We start from the raw sequence: 13,993 nt of genomic DNA on the forward strand, positions 1-13,993 counted from the left end.
CGAAAGCCTACTACCAATTAAGCATATTAGGTGATGTGCATCTCTGTAATGAGAAGGGGTGTGGTCTAATGACATCAACACCCTATATCAGGTGTGCATAATTATTAGGCAACTTCCTTTCCTTTGGCAAAATGGGTCAAAAGAAGGACTTGACAGGCTCAGAAAAGTCAAAAATAGTGAGATATCTTGCAGAGGGATGCAGCACTCTTAAAATTGCAAAGCTTCTGAAGCATGATCATCGAACAATCAAGCGTTTCATTCAAAATAGTCAACAGGGTCGCAAGAAGCGTGTGGAAAAACCAATGCGCAAAATAACTGCCCATGAACTGAGAAAAGTCAAGCGTGCAGCTGCCAAGATGCCACTTGCCACCAGTTTGGCCATATTTCAGAGCTGCAACATCACTGGAGTGCCCAAAAGCACAAGGTGTGCAATAATCAGAGACATGGCCATGGTAAGAAAGGCTGAAAGACGACCACCACTGAACAAGACACACAAGCTGAAACGTCAAGACTGGGCCAAGAAATATCTCAAGACTGATTTTTCTAAGGTTTTATGGACTGATGAAATGAGAGTGAGTCTTGGTGGGCCAGATGGATGGGCCCGTGGCTGGATTGGTAAAGGGCAGAGAGCTCCAGTCCGTCTCAGATGCCAGCAAGGTGGAGGTGGAGTACTGGTTTGGGCTGGTATCATCAAAGATGAGCTTTGTGGGGCCTTTTCGGGTTGAGGATGGAGTCAAGCTCAACTCCCAGTCCTACTGCCAGTTTCTGGAAGACACCTTCTTCAAGCAGTGGTACAGGAAGAAGTCTGCATCCTTCAAGAAAAACATGATTTTCATGCAGGACAATGCTCCATCACACGCGTCCAAGTACTCCACAGCGTGGCTGGCAAGAAAGGGTATAAAAGAAGAAAATCTAATGACATGGCCTCCTTGTTCACCTGATCTGAACCCCATTGAGAACCTGTGGTCCATCATCAAATGTAAGATTTACAAGGAGGGAAAACAGTACACCTCTCTGAACAGTGTCTGGGAGGCTGTGGTTGCTTCTGCATGCAATGTTGATGGTGAACAGATCAAAACACTGACAGAATCCATGGATGGCAGGCTTTTGAGTGTCCTTGCAAAGAAAGGTGGCTATATTGGTCACTGATTTGTTTTTGTTTTGTTTTTGAATGTCAGAAATGTATATTTGTGAATGTTGAGATGTTATATTGGTTTCACTGGTAAAAATAAATAATTGAAATGGGTATATATTTGTTTTTTGTTAAGTTGCCTAATAATTATGCACAGTAATAGTCACCTGCACACACAGATATCCCCCTAAAATAGCTAAAACTAAAAACAAACTAAAAACTACTTCCAAAAATATATTTTTTGAGTTTTTTGGGTTCATTGAGAACATGGTTGTTGTTCAATAATAAAATTAATCCTCAAAAATACAACTTGCCTAATAATTCTGCACTCCCTGTATTTGCTTGATTTGTAAGTATGACTAGAATTCAAACTTAATAAGAACTTAATTCAATTAAGATCCAGTTTGTTACAGTCTTTGAATCTGGTTTTATACAATTTTTTTCAGATTTTTTGCTCTCATCATAACTGAACTCATGATTTTTCTAGTGTGTATACAATAGATACTTTCCTAAAAAAAAAAAGGTGGAATTATAATACATGTTTCCATGTAATTGCCTCTTCAAAATGCTAGTGAAAAAACATTCACATTGTACTTAAAGGGACACTCCAGACCCCTAAAGCACTTAAGCTTTCTGTATTGCCTTATGTGTGAAAAGTGTGTCCTCTGTTTTTCATATAACAAAAAGTACAGATTCCAATCGAAATTGGCACATTTCTAAATTAGCCTTGTTACATTCCGCGAGAACTGAGCCTGTTACTTCCTGGTTGTTTAGCTCAGTGGAGCTAAACTCAATAGGCAGCAATTGCCCAGAGCACCTGCCTTGCAAAAACTTCTCATTGAGCTGCATCGGGAAGTCTGTGATTTGACAGCCAAAGAAAGTGTGGGCGGGGTTAGAAGATTAGAAGAGGGAGGCAAGTGTTCTGCAGCTTTTGCAAGCTGTTTATAGATATACTTTCAATGAAAAAAATTCATGCATGTTTTCATTGGGGGTATACTAAATAGTAATTTATATATTGTATGTATTTGGGAAGTGAAATGTCCCTTTAATAATTAGGACACTTCCTGTATATTTTCTGGACAGGATGCTAATGACAGTTATAAAAGATTAAATAATGTTTTCAGATGTATTTTTCATGCATATTTAAAAAGCATCATTCATATGATAAGCTTGTACTTTATCCAGTTTTTCCTTATAAAGAAGATGAAGCAGATCATAATTTGCCTGTCATTAAATTTACAGTCTTGCCTTTGCCCTGATAACTCGGTTCTCTGACAAGCCCAGTTTATAAGCCTGCATGTTTGAATGCACGCTGAATCTGTTCAACGCTCTCATGAGCATCCACAATAAATGTGATTTGTCACTTCAGCTTTGTAACTAAATGCCTCCAGATGTTACTTACATCTGTGCATAATGTTTTGCAATCAGTACGGCGATGTGGATAAAACGATTCAAAACTCTCACCTTAAATCACGAGGCGGGCAGGTTACAAACATTGGCTTTACTACAGAATTAATAACAATTCGCTATTAAGACAAACTAATTAAGACTAACTCTTTTGTGCTTTTTATTTAACTCCTTTAGTGCCAGAAGCTGAGCAGACATCACAATCAATGTTTTTTGGAAAAAATGTCCTCTGTTTTGGCACAGACATCATTTGAGTGATGGAGCTGAGCAGTGGACATTTACGATGGTGCCAATCGGACTTGTTTACATCATTAAATAATTGGAATATAAAGATAATGGAATAGATTTAAGACTGCATAATAGCTTTGAGTACATTCCTAATATAGCTAGCAGGAGTTAAAGGGACACTCCAGTAACCATACCAACTTCATCTAAATTAATCTGTCATGTTGCCAAGAGGTCCTCGGTGCGCTCTTACCTTAAGGGGATAAACTGTTCTTGAACGGTTTAACCCCAAATGTTGCCTGCAGCACCAATCTCCATGTCCTCCAGGTGGCATCTGTCTTCTGAATCTGAGTTACAGGAAGTGTGGAGTGTGACAGGCGCTATATAAATGCTAATAATAATAATAATAATGATGCTGGACTGATTACAAACTCATCTTTTAATACTTTTTTGACAATATTTTTACAATTATCAGATCAACAAAAAAGATTGTATCTCCTGTACAGAAACAAATCCTGCCTAAGCCCTACAGTAAAGGAAAAGATTGTAGAGCAAATGCTGATGCCAATCATTGATTATGAGGATGTAGTATATGCATCTGCATCGCAATCCCACATAATAATACACTAAACACATTGCATAACTCATTCTGCCGATTTGTGCTACAATGTAATTACAGAACTCACCATTGTGACATGCTAAAAGAACTAAACTGGCTGTCGCTGGAAACCAGACACACCCTTCATCTTTCCAGCCTTGTGTTGAAGAGCTTTTCTGGGAAACTCCCACCCTACCTGAACAAAATGCTTTCCCCAGCTGTTTCCACTTCCTATAACCTCCTATCCAGTACCAACACTTTACTTAGTCTACCTCAATACAAAAAGAAAGCAGCCCGATCCTCCTTCTCCTACAGAGCACCACAATTGTGGAACGACCTCCCGCACAATTTAAAATCTTCCCCAAGCCCAGAGTCCTTTAAGAGATCCCTCTCTACATCCCTCAAAACAGAATGCACCTGTCATGATTAATTATATATTTCCTACCTGTTAAATTGTTACATTTTGTATTTATTGTGTATTAATATTGTCCCCCCTGACTAGTAGGGAACAAATGGTCTACCCCTTCAGGAGAGACTTTTTTCCCTAACAGCTCTGAGAATGGAGCAGGCAGTTGTGTGATATTACGTGAGGCAAGTGTCCGAAGTAAAGTACCACACACTCAACAACCAAATACTGCTGCCTGTGTTCGGGAGACAAGATGGCCACCATTCCCTGAAGCACATGGTTCGGTTTTACGAATGGTGGCCACCCAGAGAGAGCACTAGAGTTAAGTGTTTTCTGTAAAGTTAACAAGCCAGGGGGAGGTCTGTGTTCGGTAGTAGGTTTGACACGTTAAGGAGAGTTACATAGGGGCCCGATGTGGTAAGTAATGGCTTCCGTGACACCCCCATATAAAAAAATTGTATTTCATAAAGATCAAATGTTTATGAAATACTCATATTGAATGCAATGTGATTTCACTGAAATGCCAACCCAGGTAAAAGATATACTGAGAAAACGTAGGGACTACTTTGTCTCTATATTTTTCCTATGCTTGTCAAGCTTGACAAGCTTGACAACAATGCAGTGCTATCATTGTCAAAATTGTTATTTCTTCCAGCCATCACCAGTGACAGCTGTAGGATAATTAAGCTCTTTCTATGGACCATGGGATCATCCATTGCCCTCAATGTTGTACTCTCACAAGTGTATCTCTTCAGCTTCTGGCAGCTGAAGCACCAGGAGCTGAACAAAAGTGTCAGGAAGAGGATGGTGGACCCCCCTACTGTCTACAAGACCAACAGTAGTGATGCCACCATAATGGTCTTTGCAAATTATGCAACGACCCCAGGTGTTGACCCTGCCTCTTTAACCCCTTAAGGACCAAACTTCTGGAATAAAAGGGAATCATGACATGTCACACATGTCATGTGTCCTTAAGAGGTTAATAAAGTGTGACTTTGTTTGATAGCTGATGATAACTGACCCCTAGTATAATTTAAATGTGTTATTTAACCTTTACACTCTGGCATCTGATTTTACAATATTTTTTATTTTGCTGAAGGTCAAGTTGTAACTCAATTGATTATCAAAAGAATTAAACAGCAATTCTTGCTGTAGGGTCTTGAAGTAGTATAATGTAACAAATCGTACAACAGTGGCTCAGGTGGAAGATCTTATAAAGAGATAATTGTTGCTGGGAAGATTAAATATTGAATTAAATATACGTGTAAGATTCTGCTGGTAAAAAAGCACACTGCATTGAAAGACCTATGTTGGTATCTTCATATTCTATATAACTTTCTATTTGGTATATTTAATAATTAGTGATGTGCATAGAGCAGTTTGCCTTATAGTCTAATTTTAAAAAATCTGTAGAATCTGTTTATGCTCATAAATTATAATGTCTTGTAAATTTGCAGAAAGATTATATGACCAGTTAAAATTGTATGTCCACTTTTTTCCAAACATGTAACCGACATCAAAAATGAAGTTTAATGAAACAGTTTTTTTTTTTTTTTTTTTTTTAAGGATTCTTCAGCCACTGAAAACATTCAATTACCCCATACAACCTTTAAATAACACAATTTTAACATCTTTAAATAATTCCTAAAAGAAAATTATGTTTTACGTAGAAGTTTTCTGTTTTGTACTTTTCACCTTTGAAGAAAGTATGCCAGATAAAAAAAACGTGTTTGCTTAAGATTCCTATGAAATAATTAGTTAATTGGTTTCCTGGCTATTAGCCCTTTGACCCATCATTTAAAACTGCTTTGCAATAAACCTATTAGCACTATTAAATTCACAGACCACCAAGTTGCCTGTTACATAATGTAGAACATTTATCATGTTCAATTGCTGCCTGCCCTTGTCGGTTCAAACAGTTGACCTTTAGGTCAAAGATGTGTTAACCTTGGACCAATCCACTTAGTCCAGCATCTCAAACGCATGTTAAAAATCAAAACCAGGCTTGAGAAAGGGATTTTTGAGTTTATATAGGACAAATCCTTAAAGCTCCCAGTAGAATCATCCATGTTTTCTGTGGACAAAGATTTCAGATATAACTAAGCTAATGAGGTGTCTCTAATGGAACATAATTGTCATAAATCCCCCACACCCAATTTTTTTTAATGCATTAAATACATTTTGGATTAAAAAATATGCAACAAAAAAATGAAAATGAAAATTATTTACAGAGTAAAAGTATATCGAATCAGTTGTTACCCCAAAGACAAAGTTCCACCTATCACATAAGATGTGTGGATAGGTTTCACACATTGATAAATAGCAATTCTGCAGGTGCTACCAGTATTTTTACAGGCCAACTTACTGTTTTGTTAGCCAGACTGTCTGTGGCAATAAGGAGGGCACCAGAGCGCACAAGCATTAAGCCGTGGCTTAGCTCTCTCTGGGGAGGAGACATCTTTAGTACTTGAGTGTAAATGTGTGAACTCTACATCGAAATGTGCTTTACCCAGTGGGCTATTTTAATATAGCCATAACTGAGCCTTCTCAGTGTATTTTTTTTCTACAAAGAAAGCTTTCTGTGATTTAAATTATTAATAATAAAATCTGCCGATTTGCTCAGAATCTAAAATTGTTTGAGATTCCAAGGAGTTAAATGATTACACTTTAAGTTGCATTTAGTGTATGACAAATCTAATCTATGTATTCTACGAAAAACTATGTGGAATGTTACGTAAATCATATACAGTGTTTGAATATGTATTCACTTTTTACATTTACTCAGCAAGTGGTTGACATTTTCAAATTTCAGTTAATAATCTCTCAATTAAAACAGCTAATTTAAAGTATTATGGTGACTAAATACTCTGTGGACAGTAGTTCACATCAATGTCTTGTTGAGTAGTGTTGTCGCGAACCCGAAATTTTCGGTTCGCGAACGGCGAACGCGAACTTCCGCAAATGTTCGCGAACGGGCGAACCGGGCGAACCGCCATAGACTTCAATGGACAGGCGAATTTTAAAACACACAGGGACTCTTTCTGGCCACAATAGTGATGGAAAAGTTGTTTCAAGGGGACTAACACCTGGACTGTGGCATGCCGGAGGGGGAACCATGGCAAAACTCCCATGGAAAATTACATAGTTGATGCAGAGTCTGGTTTTAATCCATAAAGGGCATAAATCACCTAACATTCCTAAATTGTTTGGAATAACGTGCTTTAAAACATCAGGTATGATGTTGTATCGATCAGGTAGTGTAAGGGTTACGCCCGCTTCACAGTGACAGACCAAACTCCCCGTTTAACGCACCGCAAACAGTCCTCTATATACAGAGTAAACATGGCTCCCTCTATATACAGAGTAACATGGCTCCCTCTGTATACTGTGTAAACATGGCCCCCCTCTATATACAGTGTAAACATGGCTCCCTCTATATACAGAGTAACATGGCTCCCTCTATATACAGTGTAACATGGCTCCCCTCTATATACAGAGTAACATGGCTCCCCTCTATATACAGTGTAAACATGGCTCCTCTCTATATACAGAGTAACATGGCTCCCCTCTATATACAGAGTAACATGGCTCCCTTCTATATACAGTGTAAACATGGCTCCTCTCTATATACAGAGTAACATGGCTCCCCTCTATATACAGAGTAACATGGCTCCCCTCTATATACAGTGTAAACATGGTTCCCTCTATATATAGTGTAAACATGGCTCCTCTCTATATACAGAGTAACATGGCTTCCCTCTATATACCGTGTAAACATGGCTCCCTCTATATACAGAATAACATGGCTTCCCTCTATATACCGTGTAAACATGGCTCCCCTCTGTATATAGAGGGAGCCATGCTACTCTGTATATAGAGGGAGCCATGTTTCCACTGTATATAGTGTAACATGGCTCCCCTCTATATACAGAGTAACATGGCTCCCCTCTATATACAGTGTAAACATGGCTCCTCTCTATATACAGAGTAACATGGCTCCCCTCTATACAGGGGCGTACCTGGAGCATTTGGCACCCGGGGCGGATCCTTTATTTGGCACCCCCCTCCCCAACTTTGAAATGTAAAAAACAGCTGCATTTTTTTTTTAAATGTATGTTTATGCAGTGTGTGTATAGTGTGTATAGTGTGTGCAGTGTGTGTATAGTGTGTATGCAGTGTGTGTATAGTGTGTATGCAGTGTGTGTATAGTGTGTATGCAGTGTGTGTATAGTGTATGCAGTGTGTGTATAGTGTGTGCAGTGTGTATAGTTAGTGCAGTGTGTGTATAGTGTATGCAGTGTGTATGCAGTGTGTGTAGAGTGTGTATAGTGTATGCAGTGTGTGTATAGTGTGTGTATTGAGTGTGCAGTGTGTGTATAGTGTGTGCAGTGTGTATAGTGTGTGCAGTGTGTGTAGTGTGTGTATGCAGTGTGTGTAGTGTGTGTGTGTGCATAGTGTGTACAGTGTGTGTATAGTGTGTACAGTGTGTGTGTATATTGTGTGTATAGTGTGTCAGTGGCGTACACACAACCCATGGGGCCCCGGTGCGAAAACTGATCCGGGCCCCCCCCTCCCCCCGCACGAGCGCTTACTCTGCGCAGGCTGGGGCCGCAACACATGGCGGTGGGCACCTGGTCGCAGGGCTGCGACCCGTGCGACCGCGGTATGTCTGCCAGTGCATGCATAAACACATACACTTAAAGGAACACTACAGACACCCAGATCACATCAGCTCAATGCAGTGGTCTGGGTGCCAGGTCTCTCTAGTTTTAACCCTGCAGCTGAAAACATAGCAGTTTCCGAGAAACTGCTATGTTTCACTGAGGGTTAATCCAGCCTCTAGTGGCTGTCTCATTGACAGCCGCTAGAGGATTTTCTGCGATTCTCACTGTGATTTTCCATTGAGTAATGCTTTCCTATGGGCGGTTTGAATGCGCGCGTGGCTCTTGCCACGCATGTGCATTCGGAGCTGAGAGGTGGATGGGGACGGAGAGATCCCCAGCGTTAAGGGAGTCCGGCGCTGGAGAAAGGTAAGTGCTTAAGACACACACACACACACTCTCATGAACAGACGCACACATTTACTGACAGACACACACTCAGTGACAGACGCACACAAACATACTCAGTAACAGACACACACACACTAACACACACACTCACTAACACACACACTCTAACACTAACACACACACTCTAACACTAACACACACACTCACTAACACTAACACACTCACTAACACACACACTCTAACACCAACACACACACTCACTAACACGAACACACACACTAACACACACACTCACTAACACTAACACACTCACTAACACACACACTCACTAACACACACACTCACTAACACACACTCACTAACACACACACTCATTAACACTAACACACTCACTAACACTAACACACACTCACTAACACTAACACACACTAGCACTAACACACACACTCACTAACACTAACACACACACTCACTAACACTAACACACACACTCACTAACACACACACTCACTAACACTAACACACTCACTAACACACACACTCACTAACACACACACTCACTAACACACTCAAACGTTTTTTTGTGTTTTTTTAATCCCCCCAGCCTCCTTACCTGTGGGAGAGCTGGGGGGATTCCCTGGGGTCCAGTGGTGTTGCTGGCCCTGCTGTCAGCCGGCTGGCTGGCGGGCGCGCGAGGGAGCACTTTCCCCTGAGTGCTCCCTCTTCAGCTCCCTCGCACGCCGCGTACTGATGCCGGAGGCGGAAGATGACGTCATCTTCCGGCTCCGGTTTCAGTGCGGTGCGCGAGGGAGCTGAAGAGGGAGCACCCAGGGGACAGTGCTCCCTCGCGCGCCCGCCAGCCAGCCGGGTGACAGCAGGGCCAGCCTCGGGGGGCCCGGAGGTGGCCGGCTCCTGGGCCCCCCAGCAGAAGAGGCTGGCCCAGTGACCTACATACCTGGGTCGCAGGGCGGCCGGGCCCCCTGGTGGGCCGGGCCCGGTCGCAGCCGCGACCCCTGCGACCCTGGTATGTATGCCACTGTAGTGTGTGTAGTGTGTGTATAGTGTGTGCAGTGTGTGTATAGTTAGTGCAGTGTGTGTATAGTGTATGCAGTGTGTGCAGTGTGTATGCAGTGTGTGTAGAGTGTGTATAGTGTATGCAGTGTGTGTATAGTGTGTGTATAGAGTGTGCAGTGTGTGTATAGTGTGTGCAGTGTGTGTATAGTGTGTGCAGTGTGTATAGTGTGTGCAGTGTGTATAGTGTGTGCAGTGTGTGTATGCAGTGTGTGTAGTGTGTACAGTGTGTGTATTGTGTGTACAGTGTGTGTATATTGTGTGTATAGTGTGTGTATATTGTGTGTAGTGTGTGTATAGTGTGTGCAGTGTGTGTATAGTGTGTGCAGTGTGTGTATAGTGTGTATGCAGTGTGTGTCCCCAAGCCCCTAGTCACACAACCAAATAAAAAAGCCCCTACCTACCCCCCTCACCCTAAAAAATAGTGAAGGGGGAATAAAATTACTACCCTGTAAAGTAAAATTCAACTTACTATTCAACGTCTTCTTCTTCTAAAATCTTCATTTTTTTAGCCCCAAAAAAGGCCAAATAAAAAGCCATCATACCCGTCGAACTTAAAAATAAAATAAAAAACCTGAGCACAAAAAAAAATGAATCCATCTTCACCCATGGAGGGCTCCGTGTCAGTGTTTATCAGGGATCCTTAGGATAGGTGTCAATCCATATCTGCCAAGTGACCCTATGTAGGGGGAACAGTCCCTATTCTGCTCTGTGTCAGTGTCTGGAGGGAGTATCTGCAGTAACACAGAGTGTCTGGGGGGAGTATCTGCAGTAACACAGGGTGTCTGGAGGTAGTATCTACTTGTAACATTTATATGCACTAAAAAAAAAAATAATACATTGAAAAAAAAATAAAAAATGGTTGCAGCTTCCGAATTAATCTAAAATGGATGCTGTCCAGTAGGTGGGAGGGTCTGCTAGGGAGGGTGTGCTGCTGATTGGCTGTAATGTGTCTGCTGACTGTGAGGTACAGGGTCAAAGTTTACTCAATGATGACGAATAGGGGGCGGAGCGAACACCGCATGTGTTCGCCCGCGGTGGCGGACGCGAACATGCTATGTTCGCCGGGAACTATTCGCCGGCGAACAGTTCGGTACATCACTATTGTTGAGAATGGTGTGAGTTACAATTCACAGCATACTGAGTACAGGTACCCTTTAAAAGGATGCCTACTAACCATAACTAATTTCTAAGTGCCTCTTATCCTAAAATACCCTGTCATCTTAGCTACAATATTTAAAATTACATTATTAAGAATTACACATTTTACAATTTGGCATTATTAAAGGAACACTACAATCTCAATGAAGTGATCGGGGTGCGGTGGATCTGTCATTTTAACCCTGCAATGTAATAAATTCAGTTGCGGAACTACCAGGGTCGCAAGGGTTGCTATGGTAACTGGGCCCTGGAGTTCCTCCTGTTAAGGGGTACCTCCTGTCAAGGGTGACACTATAATAAATAACCTAAAACTTGTGAGGGAACACGTGGTAAACTTTCCTTTACTGTCCAGACATTCATCAGAGCACTCCCGCCAAACGTGTTGCAACCTGAACCTCAAGACCTGCGAGGAGGCATTCATGCAAAACAATGACAAGCAGTGCGTGGTGCGGAGAAAAAGGCCACCTGCTGCAGAAAGGGCCTCATCTGGTGAATGAAATGTGCAGCCACCCGGTGCTCTCCTGGTGTGACGTCTTTTCAGCACTTCTTGAGCGGAACTGAAGAGAAGACCTGGTAACAGGGGAAGATGAAGTGTGAGAAGGTGGGAATTGACTTCTTCCTGACTCCCAGAATCCCTTCAAGGGCCCCTGTATTGGACTTCCACAATGTGTTAGATAAACTGGACTCCTTGTAGGTCCTGCCAGAACTTATTGCATAATCAGGAATCTTGCCAGCACCCATTCAGTGTCGCATTCCTCCATCAAAGCACCAATACTACAAGCATATCTATAGGCAGGGATTGTACCACCCAGGCACATATATCTGGAGCTGATCATAAACTCTAGCATATGGTAAGTGTATCACTTTTATTAAATTCACCAGAAATATTAAAATACTGCACTTTATTCAATTTCTTGTCCTCTTGTCTTCCATTTTGCTCCAACTCCTACTTGGATTCGAGGACACCCCTAAGGTGCTGCTTCCCTGCACCCTCTTATACGTGTTCATGTGTGTTTGTGCTGTGTGCATGTATGACAACATGTGCATCTGTGAATATATGTCTATGTGTGTGTATACGAATGTATGTTTGTACATGAATGGAAGTATGTGTAAAAAAAAATTGTATGTATATGAATGTGTGTGTGTATGTGAATTTCAATAAGTGTGTGTAATTTTCCTAACACAATAGGTTTAGGAATGGTGTTGAGGGAGAGATAAAAAAAAAATTTACAGCTCAGGGGAGGAGCAGCGCCAAAATATATATTTTTTTACTTTACTTTTTTACTTTACTTTGAAAGGTTAAAGGACCTTAACATGCATAGCTTGGAGGAAAGACGAGACAGGGGGGATATGATAGAAACATTTAAATACCTCTACATAAAGGGAATCAACACAGTAAACGAGGAACCTATGTTTAAAAGAAGAAAAACTACCACAACAAGAGGACATAGTCTTAACTTAGAGGGGCACCTATTTAAAATTAATATCAGGAAGTATTACTTTACTGAGCGGGTAGTGGAAGCATGGAATAGCCTTCCAGTTGAAGAGGTAGAGGTTAACACAGTGAGGGAGTTTAAGCATGCGTGGGAATAGCCATAAGGCTATTCTACATATAAAAGACTAATGCAAGAATTAAGAAAATTGGGCAGACTAGATGGGCCGAATGGCTCATATCTGCCGTCACATTCTATGACATAAGTGCCATGTAACCTACAGGAAAACCAGGGTTTAACCTCCACCCCCTCATAAAGGTAAGTAGAAGGAGGTTTTAATAATAAACAAAGTCACTCTCCTACATGCACTCACACTCAACCAACCACATTCAATTACACACAGCTAACCCAGTCACACAGCCTCACTCAGCTAATCTCCACACAAACAAATTCAGTCAACACAATTTACAAGGTGGGGACATGCTTCATTAAACCTTGCAAGAGAGCCCTGCAGTTTCTGGTTATGCCCCTTAATGCATTGCAGATTTTTTTAGAAACGGCAATGTTTACATTTTAAGGTTATATCTACCTCTAGTGGCTGTCTTCTGATAACCACTAGAGGTGCTTCCTCCTCTAGACTAGTGAAACTCGGTTTAAGAACCAAATTCTGCTGATAACAGTATATGCTAGAGGAGCTCAGTGTTTCGCTGCACATGCATACCCACAATCCATTTCTTCATGAGATACAATGAATTGGAGGAAATCATGAAGGCATGCAGCAGAGAAGTCCCTTCGCTGGAAACAAAGTAAGTAATTTTTATTTCACTTATTTTTTTTTAATACAAAAGGGGTCAGCAGAAGGTAGATGAACAGGAGGGAACCTATAGTCCCCCAAATAACCATTGTTATGTTTGGACCATAGGTTCCCTTTAAGATTGACACATATCTGGTAGGTAGCTTAATTCTATTCATCCTCCGATGTAGGAGATGTCTACATCATGATGCTGTGAAAGCCTTGCTGGGAGTTATTGGAGTTACAATTTATAGCCGAAATGTAATCTCCATTGCCCACAGAGATGTAGGCCCCAGAGCTCCATTACAGCATGGTTGAATTGTTGTACCCTACATTATAAGGATGCCTCGCTCTTTCCCTTGCTGTAACGATGCTCTACAATTTTATCTCTCGGCTATAAGGGAGACTATTTTTTTTTTTTAATATATATAGAATCGCTTTGCTTACCTGCAATGAGCAAACTCATTATCTGTGTGTGAGCTGAGCCATCTGATAAGGACCGTTACCAAATCTTCAGATATCCCGGTGACAGTACAGTAAATAGTGATTTTATTAACAATTCCTCCCCTTCTTCCTGCCACTAAAGGATTGTTCAGTGTGACTATTTGAGAAATATGATAAGACTGGGATTTGCCCTTTGTTGACACCTCTTTGTTTAAACATTTCCAAACAGATGGGTTTAGCGAGAATCTGATTACAGAGTAATTTGTTTCCAGTGTCCTCCGGCAAGACATTAAGATGCTGCACAGGGTCAG

This window comes from Pelobates fuscus, chromosome 13 (genome assembly GCF_036172605.1).
Source record: "Pelobates fuscus isolate aPelFus1 chromosome 13, aPelFus1.pri, whole genome shotgun sequence".
Classification (NCBI taxonomy): domain Eukaryota; kingdom Metazoa; phylum Chordata; class Amphibia; order Anura; family Pelobatidae; genus Pelobates; species Pelobates fuscus.